The sequence below is a fragment of the Alosa pseudoharengus genome, unplaced genomic scaffold (genome assembly GCF_046254945.1).
Source record: "Alosa pseudoharengus isolate Yale_2024_CS ecotype anadromous, Long Island Sound unplaced genomic scaffold, YU_APseudo_1.1 YU_APseudo_1.1_scf_7, whole genome shotgun sequence".
Taxonomy (NCBI): Eukaryota; Metazoa; Chordata; class Actinopteri; order Clupeiformes; family Clupeidae; genus Alosa; species Alosa pseudoharengus.
This window is the reverse complement of record NW_027468859.1, coordinates 37,040,539-37,063,749: the sequence shown is the minus strand read 5'-3', so window position 1 is coordinate 37,063,749 and position 23,211 is coordinate 37,040,539. Positions and strand designations below refer to the sequence as shown.

The 23,211-nt window shown below is 42.8% G+C and overlaps 1 long non-coding RNA gene across 1 annotated transcript; it reads left to right on the top strand.

Moving 5' to 3' along the window:
* Positions 1 to 3,993: 3,993 nt before the first annotated feature.
* LOC143109559 (uncharacterized) lies at positions 3,994 to 22,280 on the top strand. The gene is made up of 3 exons (XR_012983900.1): positions 3,994 to 4,130; positions 6,658 to 6,715; positions 22,140 to 22,280. It is a non-coding gene; the product is annotated as an uncharacterized LOC143109559 (long non-coding RNA).
* The last annotated feature ends 931 nt before the right edge of the window (positions 22,281 to 23,211 follow it).

Sequence of the window (23,211 nt, the reverse complement as noted above, 5' to 3'; positions counted from 1 at the left end):
TCACTGCTATGTTGCACCATCTAGAGTTGAAAATAAAGACATTGCGTGTCCTCATCGTGTCCTCATCGGCATTGACAATTAGTCAAATCTCTCTAGTGATGCGCCTGCCAGTGCCCATTTCACATTGTTTTATGTTCAATATTCAATGTTCAATTTACTCTGTGTGGTGGGAGCCCAGCTGATGCATTTTCACTTTATGGAAGACACACACACACACACACACATACACACACACACACACACACACACACACACACATACACACACACACACACACACACACACACACACACACACACACTGTATGTGGTCAACAGATGTGAAGATATATGAGTTTTTACCTGGGCTGTACATCAGACATTCCCTCAACTCTTCCCACCGGATGCTCCTGTCTCTCTGCTCACAGGTTCCTTGGTTCCTCTGAGAGCAGTCTCACAAAAATAGCATGTCCTTCATGATGGGTGTCTTGGAATGATCTCCATGGCGCCAGCTGGAGGACAGAGGAACATGGGCAGGAAAAGCATGTGTAGCCCACATGACGAGTGAGGAGCCTGGGCTCTAAGGACTTTCAAAAACTCAAACTCAAATGTTCTGTATTCCATAACCTATTTGGAAACGGCAAAAACTCCTACAATTCAAATCTGAGACAAATAACCGTACATAAGTCAAGGAAATTAATATATGCTTATTTTTGTCTTTTATTATTTTCTCATAACAAGCCATTTTGACCTATCAATTGCCTTTTTTGTAAGAAATACTACATAAAATAAAACAAAAAATGACTTGCAAAATTTGCCAACAGAACAGACAGAAAAATATATATTTCAAATAATATATATATTCAATTCTGTTTAACTATTTAACTACTACCAGGCCCATTAGTCACTATTATGAAAACTACTATTTTGAAAGTACCTTTGGTGTTACCAGTTAAGGAATGTACGCTTTCCAAGCAAATTCTTAAAATATAGAGTGCTGGTGCTTGAGTTATTTAAAGCTGGAGTACAGGTTACCAAATAAGTTGCCTAATCATCAAATAGATAAATAAACAAATAAGAAAACAAATAGATAATTTCCTTGAGATCTCAGAAATGAAACAACAAAAATGTAAATACCCCCAAATAACGAGAGTGCGGAAAAGCAATATCATGTCATGCATACTGTAGGTGTGTAGCTTCAGTTCAGGTTCAGTTCTGTCGCATTCGGTTTCACTCCGTGTGTGTGTGTGTGTGTGTGTGTGTGTGTGTGCATGTTCAGGTGTTGTCTATGTTCAGTCCTACCACCGTCTCAGGGGCAAAGGGATGGATTACTGCACGGGCCTACCGGGCCCAGGCCCAGGGCCCAAGGGGTCAGGGGGCCCTGAAGCCCAAGCCATTGCATGGAATCATTGCCTCAATGTCAACAAATCAGGATGTAGGCTATGAATCTGATTGAATTAAAGTATTGGCCATCCCCAAAATGCAATACAGGAAATCACATCAAACAAATTACACATTTTCGGGGGAAGTTAATACATATGCAACAATTGATTTTTTTTTTTCCACATATGCGACAATTAGTGGGGGGCCCTTAATACATCTGGGCCCAGGGGCCTGGAAGTTCATAATCCGCCCATGCACAGGGGCAAAGGGATGATAGCAGGTGGTGCAGGGAGTTCAACCACAGGAGATGGCCATACAACAAGGAATGGTGATGAGCATGATGCTGCTGGAGAGGGAATCACAGCAGGGAGATTACAAGGCATCCACTGGGCATAGACACTGCGGGCCTGATGTGGGGGAACAAAGGGAAAAAAACAGTCAGGATGCCTATACTTCAAACAATCAAGATTTCCAATGATCTTAATTGAAGAAGTGGTTGAGGAAGATAAAAGGATGTTGGTACTTTCATAATCACACTAAGAATCATGGAGAAAAGCACACCTCTTTTAAGAATACATTCATATTTTTCACTTGAAATATCTGCCCAAGTTGAATTACATTATGCAAAGCAGTCCCAGTCCCAGCAAATTTGACTCTCAAATTATTAGTGAGGACCAGGCTCATTTGCACAATGTACCCAGCATCCAAAACCAAAAGAATGTTCCTGTTCCTAAAAGACCCAGAGGGGTCATTGGGACAAACCACAAAACTCTTTTTGAGACAAATGTATCATCCTTTTGGTGTCCTATGATCGCAGAAAATGAAGCGCAAGGAGGCTTAATGCACAACCACTGTATATGTGACCTAAGGGAATATTCTTTTGTTTTTGTGTAGCTGAACTGTAAACTAAGGTACAAACATAATTGACATTTAACAAGCCAGGAGCACTTCAATGAATGATCAATGTACCTGCTAACCACAATATGTAATGGCATTATTTAAGAAATAGCATTAGCATCTGTTTGTAAAAATATACTTTAAAATGGTGTCTCCTATACCTGACAATTGCTATTCTGCTAAATCTAGTTTGGTTTAGGCAAATGAAGATGGCAAGTTTAACAAAATGGCTGACATCATTCTCTCATTTTGAGATCAGCATTGTTGGCCTGAATTTACATAGGCCTGAGGTGGGAGACTGACCACAGTATGAGGCAGAAAAACTACAGTAAAACAAATGAAGTTTTTTCAAAATCATAGGTGTCCTAACAATATATAGCTACTGCTAACATCAATCTTTAATTTATTATTTATTACTGCTAACATATCTTTAATTTATTGTCAGAATGAAAGACCTGTGACATTACAAGTGATGGCATTCACAATTATTTGGCAAGTTTAAACCATAATGTGATTTTTTTTCAGCTAAAGGGCCACCTTGGGTTTTAGATATAGACCAGCAGGCCAGGAGGCCCATTTTATGAAGGTGCAGGCCGAATTAAATAGCCGCATGTGGCCACTGGGTCTTTGTTTGTCCACCTCTGATGTATCAAAACTGGTGTATAATTTGTTTATCATTGTTTTATATCATATTTGCCATATGGGGCAGCCGTGGCCTACTGGTTAGCGCTTCGGACTTGTAACCAGAGGGTTGCCAGTTCGAACCCTGACCAGTAGGTCACAGATGAAGTGCCCTTGAGCAAGGCACCTAACCCTTCACTGCTCCCCGAGCGCTGCTTTTGTTGCAGGCAGCTCACTGCACCGGAATTAGTGTGTGCTTCACCTCACTGTGTGTTTCACTATTTCACGGATTGGGATAAATGCAGAGACCAAATTTCCCTCACGGGATCAAAAGAGTATATATACTTATACTTATATACACTTGGTTATTCGAGTCACCATAACAAACAACTGGTATATTTCCATTCTTTGCTTTGTGTGTTTTTTATAGTCCATTGTCATATTGTAATTGTTGTAGTTTGTTAATCTCATTTGTCAAAATGTATCCAGCATACCAAATAAAATAAACACAAACCTTTATCTGCATGGATTGCATTAATTCTTTAACAGTTAACCAACAGAATATATTGGCTGATATCTTTTCTAACCTCACCTTTAGACCTCTAATAATACATAACAAAGGCTGTGGCTGAAGGATGCTGGCAGGCATATTTGTTTATCCAAATGTGATGGAAAGTAAATGGAAGTGCTTCAATAATAAATATAGTTGTATTCAAAAATGAAAATAATTGTCTTTTGATATTCTTTCAGTAACAACAGGGGTTACAAACATGAAAAATGCCTAATGACCAAATTGTAACCCCCTGCTGCTACTGAGAAATAATTTCATAATACAATAAGAGTGATTTAAGTGTGACCATCTTTATTATTCTGGATTAATGCAACTTTTGGAAAATGCACCTGTTGAACAAAAGGAAAGAAAAGAGGGTGATAGTGTTGAAGTACCTCACCTTTAGACCTCTAATAATACATAACAAAGGCTGTGGCTGAAGGATGCTGGCAGGCATATTTGTTTATCCAAATGTGATGGAAAGTAAATGGAAAGTCACTGGCCAAAGAAGCTGCACAAACTTGCATGGAGACTGGCTCCATGCAAACCCCACCGAGCGTTTCTTCTCAGGACAAGCTGTCTGAAACACCTTTCCTTAGTTCTCCTCTAGAAGCATATTGTTCACCCCCTGAAAATAACCAGCATCTCAATGCTTAAATAGGACTTGTCTGGACATACTCAATGAAAAGACAGATAATGGGGTAAGTGGCATTTACATTTTCAGGATTACTATTTTTTAAATTATTGGCTACTTTTTGCAAAACTCTACACACATAGCACAAAACCATACACCAAACCTGCAAAGCAGGACAGGGGGTTCTCAACATGTCAAAACACTCCTCAAACAACAAGAGTGTAGTTAATTAAAATGAAAAAGAATGAAGATGAGAAGAAGAACAAAGATTGATCAAAAAGAAGACTTGACACTGTAAAGACTTCATCCACATAACAGGTGACGTCATGTTATAGACATTATATAAGTGTTAACCATTTGGCTAGAACCAGCTGTTTTAACCAGCTTTAGCATAGATTGTAAAGCAGTATGTTGTGCTGACAGGTTTACATAACGCTTGTCATAAGAATTTAACTTTAGGCCCCAGCTGTGGCACAACTGGCTGGGGCACCTGCACCGTGCGCCGGCGACCCGGGTTCGATTCCTGCCCCGTGGTCCTTTCCGGATTCCACCCCTGCTCTCTCTCCCATTCGCTTCCTGTCACTCTCCACTGTTCTATCATTAAAGGCATAAAAAGCCCAAAAAATATATTTAAAAAAAAAAAAAAAAAAAAAGAATTTAACTTTAGTCTGGCGCCACTTAGAAAATGCTTTGGCTACAGGTGTTAAAGATTTCAGAAATAGTGCTTCAATAATAAATATAGTTGTATTCAAAAATGAAAATAATTGTCTTTTGATATTCTTTCAGTAACAACAGGGGTTACAAACATGAAAAATGCCTAATGACCAAATTGTAACCCCCTGCTGCTACTGAGAAATAATTTCATAATACAATAAGAGTGATTTAAGTGTGACCATCTTTATTATTCTGGATTAATGCAACTTTTGGAAAATGCACCTGTTGAACAAAAGGAAAGAAAAGAGGGTGATAGTGTTGAAGTAATCAGAGAAAAAAATTGCAATCTCAATTAAAAAAAATTTAAGCTTGCATTCTGGAACGATTTTGAAGTCCTGTCTTCAGGACTTCATCAACATGCAGTGACGGTAAGTGACATAATTCTAACATTGATGCATTAGGATAAGCATGAAGTATCTAAATAAGTTGTTGTGTTCTGTGATCAATGTAAATCTCTTCTTGGCCATGTCTGTAGCATTGCAATGTATAGTATAGCCTAGCTGTTTCAAGGAATTTATTTCTCATTTGAGTCAAAGGCTGAGATGCAGCTTACAGTTTTGCAGATTTGCTGTCAAATTTTGCTGTTTGCGTGAAAGGTTTCAACTATGGGCCTGATAAGACAAACAGCCTCCCCTTCACAACAGAGAAAATGGCTTCCTTTGGATCTCATGTTTATGTTTTGGCCATGTCTGTTGGATCTGGCTTAGAACGTGAACTATGAGTGCAATGTACAGCAGCTGTGTTTCATGAAATTGAAAATTGAGCAGAGGGCTGCAGATTTGGTGTCATGTTTTGTTGTTTGTGTGTCAAATTTCAGAAATGATATTAAAACAAACAAAAAATGTGAGCAGGAAAAAAATGAGACAAAATGTGAGCAATGCAAGCTCAAAATGCGCAGTAAATCATTTTGCAAACAGACATCCTCTCCTCTCAGTGACGTCAAGGCTGTTCACATAGCTTAAAATCAATGTCCCAAAGCTGACCTGATATTTTATCAGCTTCTTCTGTCACCTTCTCTGGTTTTTAAAAGAGAAGAAAAGGCTTGGGCCCTCACTGTCGACTACAAGGCAGCGCTGCCACTGTCGACTTAAAGGCACCTAATCCTAACCTTAACCTTAACCTTAACCCTTGCCTAATCCTAGTGCCTTCCAGGCTGTGATGCCTTGAAGTCGACTGTGGGGGCCCAAAGATTAGACTAGATTAAACTTTATTTTGATTGTACAGAGTACAAGTACAGAGACAACGAAATGCAGTTTGCATCTAAATAAAGTGCAAAAAAGCAAGTGCAATGTGACATACACAGTATAGACAGGTGGTGCAGTATAAACAGTATAAGACATATAGTGCAGTGTAACCAGTGGTATACAGTTAAGAAAGTGGTATGGTTTACAGTAATATAAGTTAAATATAAATATAAACATGTGCAGTGTATTAGCAGTAGCCTAATACAATAGGAGCAGAATAGATATGGATATGCAGTAAGAGCAGTGTATGAACAGAAGCTACATCATGTGCAGTGTAGTAGCAGTAACATTATGTAAAAATAATATAGATATGTTTAGTGTATTAACAGTGATATTATTTTAAAAAAAACAGAACAAATGTAGATATTCAGTATGAACCGCAGATATGTGCAGTGAAGTAACATTATAGAAGTAGTAAAAATAAGTGTATGTGCAGTAAGAACAGTATAAAAAGCAGTATAGTATGGCTATGTATACGTGTAATATATGCAAAAGACCACATATCGAAGAAAGGCATGATGCTTGGCTGCCTCCGTCACCGACTGGCAGATCTGTGGTGTGCTGTGGTGGATATGAGGGACCATGTCATTTGTCAGACCATCTGTCCAGCGAGTGTTAACCTGCTCTCTCCTGCAGGACCTCAGAGGCCTCCGGCTGCTCCTTGATGTCCTGTCTGCTCGTCATGTATGCAGTGGTAAGAGGCAACATTAGTCACTTTATTTAAACCTCTGTTTATACATATATAGTGTTGTACTTGTATACATTACAACTTAAATATTTATTGTTTTATGTATACTGCAAAAACTGCTTGTCTAACCAAGTGTTATTAATCTTATATGAGATATAGAGCTAGTTTGTGTTGTTTTTAGTATTTAGACACTTATCTAGCACTTTCTCGTAAAAGCATTTGACCTGATTTAATAATTATTACAGAGATAGATAAGATACTTTATTCATCCAGAGGGAAATTGTAGGCATCCAGTAGCTTATACAACCATAACAACCATAACAGAGCAAACAAACATACACACATATATCTCACATACATAAAAATCACTCACAGAGAAAAATGAAAGCTTGTGAAGTGATTACAAAGGTCTGGTATGCATGTGATGCATTGACCATGATAAAGGTGCTATGGTAGAGTGTGTGCAATGGTGGTGGGGCAAAAGTAAGCAGTGCAGTGATTGAACAGTGCAATAACTTTAAGTTTATTACTTTAACTTAAGCTTGTTATTAAATATTAACTATGACTATTAAATGACAAGAAAGTAAACATAATATAATTGCTTAAAGGGATATTCCACCATTTGGGGAATTACACTCATTTTCCACCTCTCATCGAGTTAAAGTTAAAAGTGCTACTGTAACAGTGATTAAGTGATAAGGTGAGATATTATGACCACAGTCTAGATTGTGTAGAAGAGCTAATATACTGTAGCCTTTAAAACAGGTAGACAGCAGACAAAGTGATATGATTGTAGGGGCTGAGAGAGACAGGCTCATGATGAAAAGTCCATTTATCCCCTCCCTTTTTGTGTGGCATTGAAAAGTTAGATGGGACCTCCTCAACCTCCACCTCCTCAAGCCACTGAACATGTTACTCTGTTTATTGAGCGTGCTGCGTAGTGGGGTATATGAGATAGTCTGAAATTATTTTCTATATGTTCTACAAAGGGCTGCCACGCTTTTTTAAAATGTCTTATCTGATCCACCAAGGGAGCATCTCATTCTTTCTAATTGCTGATGTGCCATAACGTCAGTCACCCAGCGTCCAAATGGGTTAGCTGATTTCCAGTGCAATAAGATGCGTCATCTAGCCAGCAGAGATGAGAAGGCAACTTCCGATTGAGCAGTTGTGAGTTCAGAGCCTAAAGGTGCTATCCCAAAAAATACCAATCGTAGGATCGGGGTTCCCGTCTTTATTGAACACCTGTGTGTATGTATTAAAAAATGCAGACCAAAATGGATGGGGCAAGACCAGAACATATGATAGTGTTCCTGGCTCCTGATGGACAGGGCAAGACCAGAACATATGATAGTGTTCCTGGCTCCTGATGGCACCTAAGGCATGTTGGATCGGAAACAGGATATATCTTAGCAAGTGTTGCCCTTAATAGGTGGAGTCTATGGCAGATCGTAAACTGCAGTACTCCATGTCTGATACATATGGAGGAGGAGTGTATCCTATGTTTTTAGAAGGATAGGACTGATTTTAGAAGGATAGGACTGTTTTTAAAAGGATAGGACTGCTTTTAGACGGATAGGGCTCATGAGGAAAAGTTTTATCTTTTTTTTTTATTTACTTAATAATGACTATAGTAGTTGGTTGGCACCGAGACCTGGGGCCTGTACTACGAAGGGAGCTTAACCTACCCAGTAACCCAGGGTTACTTTGTTAAACCGGGCTTGACAAAACCTGGTTATCTTAAGTGGTGTTAATCGGTACTACGATGCTGATTATGAAGTTGATTTGTTGAGCCGGGGTTAACCTAATTGGAGTTTGTGCGCGTTCACATAAAAGGGGCGGGCTGCAGCGCAAGTCACCATTTTCAGTGATGACGCGATCACCTTATTTTACGGATGAGGAATGCACAATTATTATGACAAGTTATGAGGAATTAAAACCTACTCTACGACAAATACGTCGGCAGTGAACAAAGCAAGGCAAGGCTGTTGGCAACGTATTGCAGATCGGGTAGCCTAAATGCCTAAAAGTAAAGTTTTATTTCCACATGTTCTTCAAATATGTGTTACGGAGGATTAATAGCTTGCGGAATGTATGAAATGAGTTGAAATAATTAAATTGCCTATTTTGAGTTCATAGAAATGCCTACAGATGCAACACAATTTAGAAGTGGGCATATAGATTACAGTAATAGGATAATTGAATGTTTAAGTAGCTGTGATGAATACGAGGGAGACTCAGATGCGGAGAATACTTTTTATAGGCAAAGGGCAAATCCAGTGGCAAAATCCAGTAACACAATCCAGGTCATACACAGTTTCACAGGTAAAGGGCGAACAATCCAAATTACACAAGTCCAAGAGTCGGGGTCAGAAGGTACAGTCCAGGTCATACACGGTTTCACAGGTAAGGCAAATAATCCAAAATCGCAGGTCCAAGAATCGTTGTCGGGGTACGGAACAAGGTCAAAGAACAATAAAGTCATAAATCTCGCAATACTGCTAATATCACACGGCTTAGTAAGTTACAAGAGAAACAATACCTCACGCTGAGGCAAGGGAGACAGAGTCATTTTAAAGCCAGTGGCTAATTAGTTGATCGACTGCAGGTGGTTAGAACTCCGGCGAAGCGGAGCAGGACTGGAGTGGGCGTGGTCGACGCAGCCGACGGGACAGAGAGGGCTGCGCAGGCTGAACCGGCGTTACAGTACCCCCCCCTTCACGGGAGGCTCCCGACGACCTCGAAGTCGATGGCCGTCCCCGACGACGAGGTGCAGGGCGGTCCGGACGGCTCCGGTGGAATGCTGCCATCATGTTCGGGTCCAGAATATCCCGAGTGTCGGCCCAGGACTGCTCCTCTGGGCCGCACCCCTCCCAATCCACCAGATACTGCAGACGACCCCCACGTCTCCTGGAGTCGAGGAGGGCACGAACGGAGTAGGCCGGTTCACCACCCACATCTAGGGGCGCGGGGCAACTCTGCGCAGTGGTGGGCGGGTACATCGGGCTGTAACAGACAGGCTTAAGCAGAGAAACATGGAAAGTGGGCGATATCCGAAATCTGGGTGGGAGCAGGAGTCGATAAGCAACAGGGTTAATCTTCTTCAAAATCCTGAAAGGCCCAATATAACGAGGACTTAGCTTAGTACACGGCAGTCTCTGCCTGATGTCCCGCGTGGACAGCCACACTCGCTGTCCAGGTTTGAAGTCTGCGTTAGAACGGCGGCGCCGGTCAGCGAAGCGCTTCTGAGTGCGCACCGCTCGCTGAAGCTGTACGTGCGCCGTCCGCCACACCTCCCCACTCCTTCTGAACCAGTCATCCACCGCAGGCACATCTGAGGAAGACAATTCCCAAGGGAACAAGGGCGGCTGATACCCTAAAACACATTGAAAGGGCGTTAATTTCAGTGACGAGTGAAACAAGGAATTCTGCGCATATTCCGCCCAGCCCAGATAACGGCTCCAGTCTGTCTGGTTATGGCTGCAGTACTGCCTCAGATAGCGCCCAATCTCCTGATTAAGCCTCTCCGTCTGTCCGTTCGACTGCGGGTGATAACCCGACGAGAGACTGACAGTCACTTGCAGCCGCTGACAAAACGCCTTCCAGACCCGAGATATAAACTGTGGGCCGCGGTCTGACACAATGTCTTCGGGGATTCCATAGAACCGAAACACCTCCTTGAATAAGGCCTCTGCCATTTCCATAGCACTGGGGAGACCAGAAAAGGGAATCAAACGGCACATCTTAGAAAAACGATCGATCCACCACCACCAAAATTGTGTTGAACCCATTAGACATTGGTAGATCAGTGATAAAATCAATACTGAGGTGCGACCAGGGACGGTCCGGCACCGGTAGCGGTTGCAACTCTCCAGAGGGCAGACCTCGTGGGGTCTTCGACTGTGCGCATACCGGACAGCTCAGCACATAATCTCTAACATCGTCGGTCAGGGATGGCCACCAGAATTTCCGCGTCAGAAGTTCGGTAGTACGAGTAATACCTGGGTGTCCAGAGCTGAGGGACGTGTGGACCCATTGCATAAGCTGTGAGCGCACTGATGTCGGTACATACATCCTTTGTGCAGGTGTTTCGGGTGGAGCACCCTCCTCACGCAGCGCCTCCAAGATAGCGTTCTCGATCTCCCAGCGGACAGGGGCTACTATGCAGGCCGGATTCAGGATAGGCTCGTCGACCGGGGGGGCGTCCTGAGAACAAAATCTTCGAGACAGAGCATCAGCTTTGCAATTCTTAGACCCAGGACGATATGTAACAACAAAATTAAAACGAGTGAAGTATAAGGCCCACCTGGCTTGTCGTGCGTTCATTCTCCTGGCGCCTTTGATGTACTCCAGGTTGCGATGGTCCGTGAGTACCACGAACGGGTGCCTCGCTCCCTCTAACCAGTGCCTCCATTCTTCCAAGGCCAGCTTTACTGCAAGGAGTTCTCTGTTACCCACATCGTAATTTCGTTCGGCTGGTGAGAGTTTGTAGGAATAATACGCGCAGGGATACATCTTAGCCGGGTCTCCATGCCTCTGGGAAAGAATCGCGCCAACACCCATGTCGGATGCATCCACCTCCACCACGAAAGGCAGTGCGGGGTCGGGTTGCTTCAGGACAGGAGCGGAGCAGAAAAGCTTCTTCAGCTTGTCAAAAGCCTCTTGCGCCTGGTCATTCCACTTAAGAAGCTTCTGGCCCTTTCGAATCAAGGCGGTGAGGGGTGCCGCTACTGCACTGAAATTGCGAATGAAGCGTCTGTAGAAGTTCGCAAATCCCAGGAACCGCTGTAGCTCCTTCACAGTGTGTAAGACCGGCCATTCCAGAACTGCCTTCACCTTGTGGTCATCCATGCAAACTCCCTCTGGTCCCAGAACATATCCCAGGAATGAAATCGTTGGCCGGCTGAACTCGCACTTCTCTGCTTTGACAAACAGCTGGTGCTCCCGGAGACGTTGCAACACCTGGCGGACATGGGCCACATGCTGGACTGGATCTGAAGAGTATATCAGAAGATCGTCAATAAAAACAATTAAAAATTTGTTAATCATGTCTCGGAAAATCTCATTCATAAAGGACTGAAAAACGGAGGGGGCGTTAGTTAATCCATATGGCATAACGAGGTATTCGTAATGTCCTCTAGTGGTGACAAACGCAGTCTTCCACTCGTCGCCCTCCCTAATTCTAACCAGGTTATAGGCGCTGCGGAGATCAAGTTTCGTATACATGATAGCTTCGCGCATCTGCTCCAGCGCAGCGGGGATCAAAGGGAGCGGATAACTGAACTTGACTGTGCTTGTATTCAAACTGCGATAGTCTATGCAAGGTCTCAGACCTCCGTCCCTCTTCTTCACAAAAAAGAACCCTGAAGCAGCGAGTGAAGTAGACGGACGAACAAATCCCTGATTCAGCGCTTCGTCGATGTAACTCTCCATTGCCTCCGTCTCGGGAATAGATAACGGGTACACACGGCCCTTAGGCAGAGGCGCACCAGACAACAAATTTATAGCACAGTCCCATTGACGATGTGGAGGAAGGTTGGTAGCTTTAGACTTAGAGAAGACGTCAGAAAAGTCGTGATAGGCAGGAGGTATACTCGCCTCGGGGACATGGGGACTCTCGATTGAGGTGGATCGGCAGGGAATAGATAGACAGGATTGGAAACATTGAGTGTTCCAGGAGACAATGTCTCCCTCTCTCCATGAAATGACTGGGTCATGCTGCTGCAGCCAAGGGTAGCCCAGAACAAGGGGATCACGAGGGGAATTAATAACTAGGAGTTGCAGTCTCTCACGGTGCAGCGCTCCTACATCTAATGATATAAACTCAGTCTGGTGGGTCACCAGACCACTGCCCATAGGCCTACCATCTAAGGTATGAACAGTGAGAGGAGGAGTAATTTTTTGTAGCGTGACCCCCATCTCAGTTGCCAGTTGAGCATCAATAAAATTTCCTGCAGCTCCAGAATCAATCAGGGCTGAAAGAGACATAATGGTGCCATTAGTTTCCAACTTTACAGGGACTGTGAGCTGTTTGTGGGATACATTGTATAACACCGTAAGTCTCACCTCAGCTCCTCTCTCTCTGACTACATCCTGCACGGGTCGGACGGGGCACTGGAGTCTGAGGTGTCCCGGATCTCCACAGTAGAGACAGAGGAGCCGGAGCCTCCTCTGCTTCTCCTCTCGGGTCAGAGGAACGCGACCGAGCTGCATCGGTTCTGGTTCTCGAAGTCGACGGCCGTCCCCGGCGACGAGGTGCAGGGCGGTCCGGACGGCTCCGGTGGAATGCTGCCATCATGTTCGGGTCCAGGATATCCCGAGTGTCGGCCCAGGACTGCTCCTCCGGGCCGCACCCCTCCCAATCCACCAGATACTGCAGACGACCCCCACGTCTCCTGGAGTCGAGGAGGGCACGAACGGAGTAGGCCGGTTCACCACCCACATCTAGGGGCGCGGGGCAACTCTGCGCAGTGGTGGGCGGGTACATCGGGCTGTAACAGACAGGCTTAAGCAGAGAAACATGGAAAGAAACATGTTGCATCGGTTCTGGTTCTGAGGACTGATCAGGCTCTGAAACAGGATAGGCGGGCGTTCTCCGAGGGGGCAGTTCCCGCGGGCTTCGTTCTCGCAACAGGTTATCAACGGATATTGACATTCGTATATAATGATCCAAACTTCGTACATCAGCTCTACAAGCCAGCTCCGCCTGGAGGTCACGGTTTAAACCCCTACGATAAAGGGTCAGGAGTGCAGAATCATTCCATCCACTCCCTACCGCAAGGGTACGGAATTGCAAAGCGTAGTCCGCTGCCGAACGTCTCCCCTGGCGAATCTCACACAGCAAATTTCCCACATCTCTCCCATAGGCAGGGTGGTCAAAAACTTCTTTGAACTGTGCGTGAAACTGGGGTTCTGAGTTTAAGATAGGGCTAGGCTGGTGCCATAATGCAGTGGCCCATTCTAATGCCCGGCCAGATAACAAGGAAATAACGAAATGTATTTTGGCCTCTTCAGTAGGATATTTATCCTGATGATGGGTCAAGAACAGTGAACACTGCATAAGAAATCCCTTACATTTGTCGGGGTTACCGTCATACCTCTCAGGGAGAGCAATCGTCGCAGGGAGAGATGGTACGCTGGGTGTCCGGGAAGGACCCGGAGGGTTGGTTGGCTGTAGGCCTCCACGCATCATATTCACAAGCTCTTGGATGGTATCGTCTTGTAGATTCGAAGAGACTTGGGCCTCCGCTGAGTCGGTCATGCGGTGAGGTATTCTGTGATGAATACGAGGGAGACTCAGATGCGGAGAATACTTTTTATAGGCAAAGGGCAAATCCAGTGGCAAAATCCAGTAACACAATCCAGGTCATACACAGTTTCACAGGTAAAGGGCGAACAATCCAAATTACACAAGTCCAAGAGTCGGGGTCAGAAGGTACAGTCCAGGTCATACACGGTTTCACAGGTAAGGCAAATAATCCAAAATCGCAGGTCCAAGAATCGTTGTCGGGGTACGGAACAAGGTCAAAGAACAATAAAGTCATAAATCTCGCAATACTGCTAATATCACACGGCTTAGTAAGTTACAAGAGAAACAATACCTCACGCTGAGGCAAGGGAGACAGAGTCATTTTAAAGCCAGTGGCTAATTAGTTGATCGACTGCAGGTGGTTAGAACTCCGGCGAAGCGGAGCAGGACTGGAGTGGGCGTGGTCGACGCAGCCGACGGAACAGAGAGGGCTGCGCAGGCTGAACCGGCGTTACAGTAGCCCCATTGACTGATTTAGTGTATGTAATCCTGTGAACATTTCAGATGCAACACCATTGCCAAACGCACATGGCAGCAGGTGAAAATGAAACACAAACACATTATTCAGAATAGTGGTTTATATAGTCATAGCTTGCATCAATATTTCTTATGAAAACACGTAGGCCTAGTATGCTTATAGCCTTCACTTGGCCTCTGTTTTACAGCTAACAAGAAAAAGGTGTCTTTGAACACTACTGTAAGGCACCAGAGTAGCAGAGTTACAGTAGCAGAGGAGTTGGCCATCGCAAATAATAGTGGAAGGCCGATTATGGAAGGGGTTGAGGGAGGCATTCGGTCGGATTCTGGTGCTGTGGAAATGTGTAGCCTTTATGTGCAGGGTACAGTAATATGACATTCAATTCAACAAGTTTGTTAAAATGGTGATTTTAATTTATTAGGCCTACTGTAGGCTATGTCCGATTTATTTTAGGCTATTCTTGCTCAGATGTTCAACATACTGTAGGCTAGGACATACAGTATTCTTGCTCAGATGTTCAGCATCACCGATTAGATGGAATACATGAATGTCCACGTAAGGCCATTGCTATGACGGGTGACATTAGAGACTTCTGCCTAGATCCTCTGACAAAGATAACGAATTCCTTCGGCTGACAATCTATATCTTCATAGAGAATATCATCCCCGGATATATATATATATATAGACTATATATGGCGGTCTCTAAAACCCCTCGCCCTGCGAAGAGAGCCCCTCACGATTTGCGCTCCAATGTCGTATGGATCATCCAAGTACGCCGACATTGTCTCGAATTGTTAGTGGAGGGGTGGTACTTATAAAGGGTGTGGTTAACGGAACATTCGGGTTAACCAAGAACATAACCTGCTCGGAGCAGGTTTGAGATGCAGCGTAAATTGCCATGGCAGCATACCTCGGTTAAAACATATCCACCTTTCGTAGTACGGGTTAATCGGGAAGTTACGCCACACGTGATCAAGTTACTCTCGAAGAATTTTGTCTAGGGATGGCTTCAGAAAAGAAGTCTCAGTCAGCCAGGAGTGAAGTCAGAAATCTCAGAGAGCTTTATTCACGAATCCGGAGACCTACATCATGTTGCTAACAGACGCAGTCTGATGTCACAAACAAGGAAACACTTTTTATACCCTACTGACAGTTCAGACAAGACATGACATCTCCATTAATAATACGCAAACTTGTTCACGACATAATTACCACAGAGTCAACCATATCTCTAAGGCTGTATCCCATAACAACCAAGGCCTATGGAATCCAGTCAAAGTTGACCCCAAGGCAGTAAATAAGGTCTTAGGGGCGCCAGCTCGTCGAACTGGGCCTACCCAGCCTTCTTGGAGGACACACATACAGTATGACACACACACACAGCAACCATACACTCAGCATGGAGCATACACACACACAGCATGGCTGCGCAAACACCTTGAACATGGAATTCCACAGTTGTTACCTCATAAATCTCTCCTTCACTTTCTGCTTACAGCAGCGACTCTTTCTTTACCATTTGCACAGACCATACCAAAAGAGTAAATGGTTAAATATAACACACACTTATATGGAAGACACCTTTAAGGACAGAATTTCTTACTACAGGCCCGAGCACCGAAGGGCGCAAGGCCCTATTGTTTTTGTAAGGATTATTATTATTATTTATTAGGGCCCGAACACCAAAGGGCGCAAGGCCCTATTGTTTTTGTAAGGATTATTATAAGGGGCCCGAGCACCGAAGGGAGGGCCCGAGCACCGAAGGGCGCAAGGCCCTATTGTTTTTGTAAGGATTATTATTAGGGCCCGAGCACCGAAGGGCGCAAGGCCCTATTGTTTTTGTAAGGATTATTAGGGCCCGAGCACCGAGAGGTGCAAAGCCCTATTGTTTTTGAAAGGATTATTATTATTATTATTATTAGGGCCCGAGCACCGAAGGGCGCAAGGCCCTATTGTTTTTGTAAGGATTATTATTATTTTTCACTATTATTAGGGCCCGAGCATCGAAGGGCGCAAGGCCCTATTGTTTTTGTAAGGACTATTATTATTATTATTATTATTATTATTATTTTTAGGGCCCGAGCACCGAAGGGCGCAAGGCCCTATTGTTTTTGTAAAGATTATTATTATTATTATTATTATTATTATTATTATTATTATTATTATTATTATTATTGTTATTCCACTTTTTTGTTTTCCTGTTTTTGAGGTGGTTAACATGGTCAAAAACTCTTGAAATTTGGCACACACGTCAGGTGTCACGCATGGCAGTTAGGTACAAGAGCTTGACCCTGGGCATGGCCCAGGGACTCGCTAGCGCCCCCTTAGGTGACTGGTTGGCAAATATTTTGAGGTGGTTAACATAACCGAAAAGTCTTGAAATTTGGCACACACATCAGGTGTCACACAAAGCAGCTAGGTAAAAAAGCTTGGCCCTGGGTATGGCCCAGAGACTCGCTAGCGCCCCCTTACGCCCCCTTAGATGACTGATCCCGTGGTGGGCATATATTTTCAGCTACACACACCAAATTTGGTAGGTGTCTGTATCTCCCCGACTGATGAACGACTTTCGTATGTACAATGCATTAGCCACGCCCAACAGGAAGTGAGGTATTTGGGATTTTGTGCAGACTAATATGTGATGAAATATGTGATGAATCATGATGCCAAAAGAGGTGCTTCCCATGGGTGAAAACGCATGAAATTTGGCACACACATCAAGTGATACAGTGAATAGACAGGGATAAAAGCTTGGCACCGGGCGTTGCCCAGGAACTCCATAGTGCCCCCTTATGTCACTGTGACTTGTGGTGGCATATAGTTTTACATACACACACCAAATTTGGTGGTTGTATGTAACTCCCAAAAACAATCAACTTTTGTATTAACATGCCATTAGCCACGCCCACAGGAAGTGAGGTAATTGAGATTTTGTGCATTGTAGACATGATCAATTTTAACATACTCCTTCTAGACGATTGATCCGATTCATGTGAAAGTTGGTATACATTATGCCAATATGCTTCTGATTCTAAATTGTGAAGCTTTTTTTGATATGTTGTAATTTAACGAAATGGCGAAACTATGAATTTTAATACCCTTCCACATAAACAATAAATGTGTCTTAATTCACAATGCATGGCTTGAAATGTTTTAAGTTTCACAGGTCTTTGAATACCATGGTAGTGATGATATTCGCATGCCCATAATGCATATTTGGCATATCTGTCACATGATCAATTTTAACATACTCCTCCTAGACAGTTTGTCAGATTCATGTGAAATTAGGCAAATATGATAGCAAGATGACGGTGATGTTAAATTGCGAAGGGATTTTTGATATGTTGTAATATGTTATGATTATAATATCTTGCACATAAACAGGAAATGTGTCATAAAGTCAAAGTGCATTGAATGAACAGTCTGAAACGTCTCAGGTTCATAGATATTATTATTATGAGAATAATCAGAACCCCTATTGGCCTGCCTGGCATAGCGCCACCACCTGGCCAAACAGGAAATGTGTCAGAATGGGCAATGCCTTAACTGATTTATTTGAAACCTAGTAGGTATACAATATTGGAAATCATTATTGTGATGATGTGCACATATCAGATGGCTAGCATAGCACCACCATCTGGCCAAGCATGAAATGTGCCAGAAATGTTCTATGCTTTGAATGAATGGTGTGAAACTTAACAGGTCAGTAGATATTATGATTATGATGATATCCAGACACCCAAAGGGCCTGCCTGGCATAGTGCCACCACCTGGCCAAGTAGGACATGTGCCAGAAATTGTTAATGCCTCAACTTATTGATATGAAGCTTGGTAGGTATAAAATATTGGAAATCATTATTGTGATGATATTCACATGTGTAATTCAGATGCCTAGCATAGCGCCACCATCTGGCCATGCATGAAATGTGCCAGAAATGTTCTATACTTTGAATGAATGGTCTGAAACTTAACAGGTTAATAGATATTATGATTATGATGATATCCAGACACCTAATGGGCCTGCCTGGCATAGCGCCACCACCTGGCTAAGCGAGAAATGGGCCAGAAATGGGCAATGCCTAAACTGTTTGATCTCAAACTTTATAAAATATTGGATATCAATATTCTGATGATATTAACATGTGTAATTCCCATGCCTAGCATAGCGCCACCATCTGGATGAGCAGGAAGTGTGTCAGAATTGTTCTATGCTTTGAATGAATGGTCTGGAACTTCTCAGGTTAATAATATTATGATTATGATGACATCCAGCCACCCAATGGGCCTGCCTGGCATAGCGGCCCCACCTGGCCAAGCAAGAAAATGTGCCAGAAAATAACATGCAACAACAAATAGCACACGCATCTCAGGTTAATAGATATTATGATTATGATCAGGGTGCGATTTGTAGGGGGGAATGGTGAGGATTTCCCCCCCTCTGGTTTTCCTATCCCTACCTCTGCTAAATTATTTTTATCGTCGGGGGGGACAACATTTATCCCCCTCTGCCCCTCATATTGATTAATGCTACTTCATATAAGTAAAGCGCTGCAACGTGAGAACAGTCTAGTAGGCTAGCCTACATAATAATCTGACATCAGAAACGCACCGTCACCGTCAGCACTGATGCTGCTGACACAGTGGCTGCGTGATAACTTAATTTGGCCTTGATCGTGCAGGACATTTCAGAATGTCGAGTGTGTAATCCATCATAAATGGCTAGGTTCAATGGAAAAGTTAGCTGGACAAATGAAAGAAAACGAGAAGGATTCAGTGAAGCATAATAATGTTTTAGAACCTTCAAAATTAGAAAACTGATGCAACTGAGATGGAGGACAACTGCACGTAGAGTAGAACGTAGGCCTATTGTCCGAAGGAACTTACATTAAATGATGAGATATTTGCTGAATGTCACAAAAAGTGTTACAGAAATTGCTTGGCATCGCTTATTCAATGGCTCTCTACCGAAACACTTGTAGTTTGCGGAGGACGAACGATAAAGCACTCGTTTGATAAATCAGCCAGTAGTAGACAAATAACTTTTAGAAATAATCTGTACTGCAAAAACGAATGTTGGTGGGTATTTAAACTATCTAGTGGGTGTTTTAACAGCTGCAAGAAATAGAAGCTTCATGGTCTTTATGTTCTGGTTCGTAAAACTTATTTAAAATCATCCCCCCCTCTGGTTTTTACACAAATCGCACCCTGATTATGATGATATCCAGACACCCAATGGGCCTGCCTGGCATAGCGCCACCACCTGGCCAATGTAATTCATAGTCTATGTAATTGTAGTGTAGCGCCACCTACTGAATGCCGTCACAGTAAAATGTAACGTAGCAGAAAGTAATCTGAATGAACACCCTGAAACTTCCTAGGTTAATAGATATTATGATTATGATAATATCTAGACACCCAATCGGCCTGCTTTGCTGGCGCCACCACCTGGCCAAGCAGGAAATGTGCCAGAAATGGGCAATACCTTAACTGATTGATCTGAAACATCACAAAATATTATTGTGATGATATTCACATATGTAATTTACATGCCTAACATAGCGCCACCATCTGGCCAACCAGGAAGTGTATCAGAAATGTTCTTTGCTTAAAATGAATGGTCTGAAATATCTCAGGTTAATATATATTATGATTATGATGACGCCCAATGGGCCTGCCTTGCATTGCGCCCCCACCTGGCCAAGCAAGTAAATGTGCTAGAAAATAACATGCAAAAACGAATAGCACACACATCAAATATGCACAGTTCACAAACGCACCACGTCGGTGCTTTCTTGGGTTCCGAAATGTCACGGGTTGCGGACCGGAGGTGCTCGGGCCCGTCATTGCCGCTTGCGGCTATATTTCTTCTTGCCACTACTCCTTAACATGGTTGAGGGAGGGTGTGTTTATTACTTGTATTGTAGGATATAATCAAGAAACTAACCCTCTCCCAGATTATAACCAAGGCACTCATCAATCAAATCATGATCTGGCAAAGCTTGGAATGAAGAAAAGTTTTTTTCTTTTTTTAACATAGTCCCTAACCTGTAAATTCCTAAAGAAATGTGACTGTGGAATTGAGTTATTTGCTGGAAGGTAATACATTTACAAAAGTATCCTTAACACAAGCCAAACCCCTCTTAGACCATGTCTGAAATTCTGGGTCAAACATACAGTAGATGGTGGGCAGCAAGGGTTTGCTGTAACTGGGCAGGCTGGCAGACTAGTTGTGCTTTAAATGCATCATATTTTGAGTGGGGCGCTCACTACTTTTTACTGAAAGGCAGTGAAGCGCATACCAATGCAGCTAACTTTATTGGAGAGCTTGCATCTTGCTCCATCAGAGCCCACAGGCTGGCATTCTGCAGGGGACATAAGTCAAATTCTTATTATACGCTAGCGTAGCAGTCATATAGGGATTGTCAAAGTTTCTTTTCAACTTCCTGAATTTTTGGACAAAGATTCTCGGGACACAGAAACACTGGGGCACATGAAAATTGGTGGGCATGTAGCCCCACTAGACTAGCCCGTAACCACTCATTTGTGATTTGCACCAACACACACTCTCTCACTCACTCACACGCACGCACGGACGCACGCACACACACACACACACAAACAGGCACGCACATACAAGGAAAAGTAGGGGATGGAGTAGGAGAGATGGAGACAAATTGACAAGCGTGATTTATTTTCAAGAGGATGTAAAGGACTAAGTGGCAGTCATGTTTTGAACTGCTATGCGATACATCTAGTAAACTTAAAATTAACGAGAAATATACTAAAACAATACCAACTAAAGAAATGTATCTCAACATAAGATAACAATTGGTTAGAAAATTGGTTAGAAATTGAACGTTCTAAAGAATATTTGGGTTCATTCAGAGCCCTAGAGAGAGAGGCTCTGGGTTCATTGAATTCCACCTTCCACATGGAATTTTAGAACCTTACATTGTTGCGGAACAAAATCTTTTGTTAAAATAAATTCGTACTGAACTAGTACTCTTAATGCTGTAGCTGATCAGCTGCTTTTTCTCGTCCATTTTGTTGTAGGCTAATGTTTGAGCATGTGATGACCATGTGTTAACATAATTATGACTAATAATCAGAAACTTGCCTTTTGTCAGATCTGCATTGAGTTAAATTCAGGCACAAAAATTCTGTGAACTCAACTGGCTTCAAACCAAATCTGACACAGCTATCTACAATATGAAGCATGAAGCATGCGGTTATTCATTAATACAGTGGTTCTCAAAGTGTGGGGTGGGCCCTACTAGTGGGGAATAGAGACATGTCAGATGGGGCCCGATATACAGGAGGATCTATAATAATGCCTTTCTTTTTTGAGATCATAGATTCAACACAAAATAGCCACACACACATAGGAGTCATAAACAGACTGACATATGAATTAATAAAAATAGCATCTAATCCGGCGGACTGAGACAGGAAATGCAACGTGGAACCAAAATGCAAAAAATAAAAAAATATTTTAACATTAGCATTTTGCAGAGTTGATGAGGTCAGGTGGGGCTTGAATATTCCCCACCTCCAAAGTGGGGAATGACAGAAAAAGTTTGAGAACCACTGCACCATAACTAATCAGAATAAACTAAATGAGCATGTTTCCTTTTAATGCAGGTTGCTGCTGTGGGTGAGTTGCTTCCTTTTTGGCATCCAGAACAACTTTCACACTCAGAGCTTTCCCATGCCACAATAATGTTCAAATATATCTACAACCCCAAATCAGAAAAAGTTGGGATAAAACGCAAATAAAAAATTAATAACAGAAAACACAATTTAGCAGCAAAAAGGACATAGATAACATATCACATGTTGAAAATTAAAATTTGGACTATTTCATGGAAAATATATGTTCATTTTGAATTTGATGCCAGCAACATGTTGGGACAGCGATTGTTTACCACTGTGCTGCTTCACTCCTTCATTTAACAACATTCTGTAAATGTTTAGGAACTGAGGACCAGTTGCCAGAGTTTTGAGAATGAAATGTTGTCCCATTCCCGTCCGATATAGTATTGCAGTTGCTCAAAAGTATGGGGTATCCTTAATCATGTTTTTCATTCCATGATGCACCTAATTTGACAGGTCGGGACTGCAGATAGGGCATTTTAGCACCTGGACTCTTCCTCTATGGATAAATACCATTTAAACATGTGCATTGTTTTACTGAAATATTCAAGGACTTCCCTGGAAAAAAAACATTGCCTGGATGGCAGTATAGCTCAAAGCCTGTACATCATTCAGAATTGATTGTGCCAGATGTGCAACATGCCCATGCTGTAGGCACTAATGCTCCTTCACACCGTCATAGATGTTGGGTTTCAAACTGAGCACTAAAACAAGTTGGATAGGTTGGATACTTGGATAGGCCCTCTCCTCTTTAGCCCAGATGAGTCCATCATTTCCAAAAGGAATTGCACATTTTAATTGTTCTAACCACAGGACATTTTTCCAAGTTACCTCAGTCCATTTTAAACAAGCTCAGGCCCAGATAAGACAGTGGTATTTTCTTTATCATGTCTCAATACAATTTTGGCTGTTGCATGGTTTAAAGTTTTTGAATTGAGTATCAAACTGTGCACATAGACAATGGCTATCAGAGGTTTTCCTGAGCCCATACAATGATTTTCTTTACAGTAACAGGTCTGGTTTTGATGCAGTGCCATCTGAGGTCCAAAAGACCACAACC